The following is a 6196-nucleotide window of genomic DNA, read 5'->3' as shown; positions in this document are numbered from 1 at the left end:
TGCATGTCATCTTTCTCTAGTAGACTTTGACTGGTGATCACGTCATGAATTCTCTCACCCATGTTAATTTCTTGGGTAAGACCACAAGGTTGGAAGGTGCAAGTATTAGGTGATTGCACCTAGAGAGAGGCCCTCGCTTTGCATCTCATTAAAACATCCTAGAGTTTTGTAGCAAGGAAGACAAGAGACTTACACAGTAAATCTTAACCCTAAGGAGAAGAAGATAGATTCACCTTGAGAGCATCCTGCAATCAATCTAGACAGGAAGCTCTTGAAGCAATTTTTGTGTTTTCTCAAGTGCACCACATTTGGCATACATATCAACCGAGACAGTGCCAAGCATGGCATCTTTTTATAGCAATGTGTATTAGCATCTTGCGTAGAGACACATGCCTATGTAGGTGATTGCATCTGGAGAGTTCTAGCCCGGGCTCTTGTTACACAATCCTACAATCAGTGCTTCCTTGCCACACGATCGTCATCAACCACAAAAATTGATGTGCAGTGAGAAAGCAAAAGCTAAGCGCGCAGAGGTAAAGATAGGCGAGCTTAGTGAAAATATAGGTGATTGAATTCAAAGAGATACACTTGCTTTGAATCCGCTAAAAACAACCTAGAGTTTTCTATCGTGTGCTTGTTGCACACATCCCGCAATGAGTACATTCCAAGAGGCGACATTCTGCACAGGAAGCTCCTCAAGCACTTTTTGTGCTTTCTCAAATACACCACATTTGGCATACAAATTTACCAAGACAGTGTGGGAAGCACGATATCCGTTTACATCCCACAATTAGTGCATTCCAACAGGCGACGTTCTAGAAATAACGCTCCTCAAGAACTTTTTGTTGCTTTCTCTAGCGCACCACATTTGGCATACATATCAACCAAGACAGTGCCACGCACGACATATTTTTTCAACAACTTTTGATTAACAATGTAATTGTGAAGTTTTATGCTCATATCAACATCTTGCGTAGAACCACATGCCTTCAAGGTGCATCCGTAGAGCCACATTCCTTCAACATGGCTGTATAGGTGATTGCAGTTGGAGTACGTAGGTGATTGCATCTTGAGAGAGGCCCTCACTTTGCATCTGTTGAAAATAGCATAGATATTTCTATCCTTGCTCTCGTTAAGAACATCCTCCAGTAAATCTCCTGAAGCATTTCTTGTGGTTTCTCAAGCGCATCACATGATGTTCATCAACCAAGAAGCAAAAGTTGCTATAGACGGAAACGTCGCGAGCCCTGCAAAATAGCAAAAAAATATATACTACAATCCATGAAACGAACAAATCTGCATACCTCGAATCACACAACACATAATCCAAGTTGTACACGAACAGGGAGAGACAAAGAGCAAGACAGCGCACGTGCAGGCGCACCTCCTAGAGCGGAGTGCTACGCCTGGCACGGCAAGAGAGAAGAGAGGAGAGATGAGAAGAGCAACGCAGACACTGGGTGCAATCTCCCCCCGTGCAAGAGTGACCATTTCCCTCTTGCACGTATTTCATTTATAGATTTCTTGAATGGTCAATGTGAGTACAAACTGGCCGGCCGGTCATAAATGGCCAAAGCTCATAAAAGAGTACTTGAATAATAACATGTAAATAAAATATAATATCCTTTTGCAATAGCCTAGCTCGGTCAAGCCTTTTCCACTTCTCAACTGCAATAAATAGTAAAATGTCAATTCCATAACATACCTCTCCGTTGGAAAGCAACTGTCCTCAGTTGCGAAGATAAAAATATCCAAACAATACTTGTCAAAAACAATGATTAGAAATCTGTATCAAATAGTAACAAAATTCATAAAATTAGACAATATTGCTTATGCCTGCCATCATCCACATACTACCTATTCTAGTGTCCCATACCACTAGAATAAGCAGTATATGTCATACCCTGATGAATCAGGATATCATTGGTCACACTCATCATCAATCTTACATTGTAAAGTCTCATCACATGAACACTATCGTGATAAAATCATCAAATACCAAATCCCGATCCAATTCTAATTCCACAACATAAGTCCAAATCACTTTCATTATGTACCCGGGTAACAAAATCATACCAGTTGTAGTGGTGGCCAGCCACTGCAGCATGCTTTTGTGATTGGTGTTGCCTCAACCGGCGAGTCTACACCAAGAAGTCGTGCTGCCTAACTCGGCGAATCTGCACTAATGCTGCCTAAATCAGCGAATCTGCATTTGCGATAAGTTTAAAAATCATGAAGCTGCAATTTATCAATGTGCTGCCTAAATCGGCGGATCCGCACAGATAATTGGTGTTGCCTAAATCGGCAAATCTACACCAAGACGAGCATTTACACACTACCTAAATCGGCGAATCTGTGTGTATGTGACCAATGGACTAGACAGGGCATAGAAACATTAAAAATGTACTACCTATTTCACACCACATTGGAGTAAGGTTGAGTAACAAAGTACTGACAAATTGGTATTGAGCGGAAAGCACCTCGACTCACGTGAGTAGATGCTTATCTCAATGTGAAATGATCGCAATAGTAATTTTGTTTAATACAAGTATTGGCAAAATGTTAGAGAATGAAGGTAATTAAAAGAGCCATGCCTTCTTTCAAAAAATAAATGGTAATCAAGCTGATAAGTAAGCCAGATGTGTTGAATTGATGTAACGTTGTTCTTCTCTGTGGAATGGTATTAGTAGTTATGTGTAGGACTATGGGTAACATAGAATTTGAGAGAGTGCTATCAGTGTATAATTACTTGTGTTTGTGAGAAGATCTATCAAAACCCCAAAATGAAAATGCGGAGAGAACTTACCTGTTTGCTCTCTGTAAATCATTGAAATCTGGATGATGTACTGCATCTAACATATGTACCAGTCTATGCATGGGGAAAGAGAGACAAGTAGGAGAGAGCTGTAATTAGCAACAGTCATTTACAATGATGAGCCTTGGATTAATCGGAAAGTGAGATGGAATCAATGTATTGTAGATTGTTTTTGTTTGAATAAACGGAGTAGTCTCCTTGATATCGCAAACTGTTGTCTCTAAAGTGCTTAATATTGTAAAAAATTTTAATAGCAGATATTTGTTTAAAGGGCATTGACTAGTGGTTAGTTATGATATCACGAGCATAATAGTGTCTAGTCATGATATCAGGAGCATACAGCGTGTAAAGGCCATACTATAAACAGTAGATTGGTCCAACAAATAAAGAAAACAATGCAAGATTGATTTCACCTTAGCTGCTCTTTCAGACATTACTAGTCAGACGTCAAACTATGTAAACGAATATGCATCAAAAAAATGCCTGGCAAGACCAAAAACGTAAGCTTTCCTTTTTTTTTTATAAACTTGTACTAGGTATGTAATATGAGAGTCTGCAGCTTATACCAATTACCTATAAGATCAAACTAGTACAATCCTTATGGATCTAGTCCAGTGCCTGGGTAATAAAATGAAGCATAGTGAAAGATTGAAATCATCAGTTTAAATACATCATGATCATCGTCAGTGCACGTGGATGCCTAAAAGCAAGCATTGTTTGAGAAAGTATTGCATTGATCGCCAAAGAACTTTGTCGATGTCTGATGCTTCCATGCCATCGACCATCGACCAAAGGAAAGGGGGATAGGGGGAGAAAGAGAGAGAGAGATGAAATGAAATGTTATAGTAACCGTCTTTAAAATGCAAAAATTACCTACGAAAATAAATCGAGAGAATCCTTGTGGATCTAATACGATGTCTAGGTACGAAAATAGATTAAAATCATCATCATCGTCGTCAAGTCTTGTGGATGCTCGGCAAGGGGAATTTATCTTAGAAAGTATTGCAATGGTCATCGAGGAGCTTCCTCAATGTCTGTCATGGTAAGGAATCCTGGTGGGATGGGAAAGAGAGATAGAGACATGAAATGAAATTTTGTCATACTCATTGTCCAAATGAGTATGGGATCAAAAATCGACCCTTTCCAGACAATCGCTTTGCCTGACGCCTCAAACTATCGGAGCCCCTTCTTCAACTGCCACGCCCTTTGCGATATGGGTAAGAAATGAAATGAAGTGTGACATTAACCATGTTTAAAAGGTGAAAAGTACATCTGAGGCTGTATGTGATACAATGTCTGGGTACAAAATTAAATGAAGTACAATATTTAAAGACTCAAAGAAACAAAAAAATAAATAAATAAATCGTCAACTCGTCAATGTCCAAGTATGCTCTGCATCGAGCGTTGCCTGAGAAGGTACTGCAACGGCTCTGCAAAGCGTCGTCAACGGTTGGCACGGAAGAGCTTTGGCAATGGCAACGACTACAGGAGGGTGCAATAGGTGGAAGCTATAACATTAACAAGGGTATTAGTGCTTAAGGTGGTTATGCATTCTCGTGGTGAAGGAAGCGACTTTGCATCGCAGCAGAAGCAACAATAGCAATGTTTCGCCGATATGATAGCAGGACCACGATCTTCGCTCCAGAGGGGCGCTTGTAACAGGTAGAGTATGCCATGGAGGCCATAGGAAATGCAGGGGCAGCCATTGGGGTGCTTGCCCAAGATGGCGTCGTTCTGGCAGGAGAGAAGCGGGTAACCTCCAAGCTTCTCGTGGCTTCAAAGTCTAGAGAGAAAGTGTACAAGATAGAGGACCATGTTGCTTGTGCTGTCGCGGGCATCACTGCGGATGCCAACATCCTGATTAACATAGTTCGTCTGCAAGCTCAAAGGTACACTTTCGCTTATCAAGAGCGCATGCCTGTGGAACAACTTGTCCAGTCTCTTTCAGACACCAAACAGGGCTACACACAGTTTGGTGGCCTCCGCCCCTTTTGGGGTCTCCTTCCTTTTCGCTAGATATGACAAGAACTTTGGCTTCCAACTTTACATGAGTGATCCAAGTGGTAACTATGGTGGTTGGAAGGCTACCGCTATTGGGGCCAACAATCAGGCTGCACAATCAAACAGGATTATAAAGATGACATTACACGTGAGGAAGCAGTGCAACTTGCCCTTAAAGTGCTCAGCAAGACTATGGATGCACCAGCCTCTCATCAGAGAGCTTGAAGTTGCCGAGGTAAGCTTGTCCTCGCAAGGCATAGTAAAGTACCAGGTTATTGTCCATAAGAGTTGGCTGGGTTGTGCCGGCAGGATGGCGCTCCTCTCAGGCCTGGGGTTGAAAGGGAAAATGCAGGGTATGCCAAGGGCTGGCCATGAGTAGAGCAAGAGGGAAAACAAGGATTGTATCAACACTTGGTGCCATTTGTACTTTCCTTCAATATCTGAATATACCAGCTCCAGTCTTGTGTCCAATCTCTGACTTTGTACTTTTATTTCAATCTATATCTGATCTTTCACTAGAGCGGCAGATAGTGCTACTCCTCCTAAGTATTTGTAAAAAGCTCCTTCGTTGGAGCTCAGCTTTCCTATCTCTGGCTAGGAGCATGGTGGTGACCAACCAGGTATGTTGGGTGACGATGTAGTATATTGCCTCTGTGCTTGATATTCTCTAGCTCCTATACAAGTCAGGTTTAATGAGTTATCAACATTGTTTTTGGTCTAAATGAGATGATCAGCCAACACACATCAAGGTAGTGTAATCAGTCATCACTCTTCTGACCGACCATGGCTCCTAGGGAGAACACAAACCCTGCTCGTCAGCCAGGGAAGCTTCTTCCGAGGAAAGAGCTGTGGAAGGAACTTCTGCAGGACATGTTTTGAGTAATGCAGAGGGAAAACAAGAAGGTGAGCAATGTAGGGGGTAAGTGAAAGTGGTTTGAAACTACAGTGTTGTGAGGGGTCCATGCAGTGGTTGGTACCACTCTGCATGGCTGAGAGTGGCAGGCGAGGAAGCTCATGTGCTACATGGTGGGTGGATGAGGTGAGAGAGAGATTACGGCAGCAGCCAGTGCATGCACGCATGCTGGGAATCAAGGTGGTGGGTGAAAGTGAGTCGTAACTGGAGAGCAGAACGCCTACGACTGTGTGTGTGTGTGTGTGTGTGTGAGAGAGAGAGAGAGTGAGCAACGGTTGGGAGTAGAGAAGAATACGCCAGCAAATGTAGGGTCTGGACTCCGCATGCTTCTATGCCGCCAGTTGGGGAAAAAAATAGAGGCGCTACTGCTCTTTCTGCATGCGGGCAGGTTGTCGAACAGACTCCCCTTTTTTAGAAGAAAATAAATTATTTGTGATGCAAGAGTTGCTTGCTGGTAGTGCATGGCG

General features: G+C 42.4%; 1 pseudogene; it reads left to right on the top strand.

Moving 5' to 3' along the window:
* The first annotated feature begins 4417 nt into the window (after nt 1–4417).
* Nucleotides 4418–5195, top strand: LOC147452485 (proteasome subunit alpha type-4-like; annotated as a pseudogene).
* The last annotated feature ends 1001 nt before the right edge of the window (nt 5196–6196 follow it).

This window comes from Adiantum capillus-veneris, chromosome 8 (genome assembly GCF_014529385.1).
Source record: "Adiantum capillus-veneris isolate H3 chromosome 8, ASM1452938v2, whole genome shotgun sequence".
Taxonomy (NCBI): Eukaryota; Viridiplantae; Streptophyta; class Polypodiopsida; order Polypodiales; family Pteridaceae; genus Adiantum; species Adiantum capillus-veneris.
This window is presented reverse-complemented; position numbering and strand designations above follow the sequence as displayed.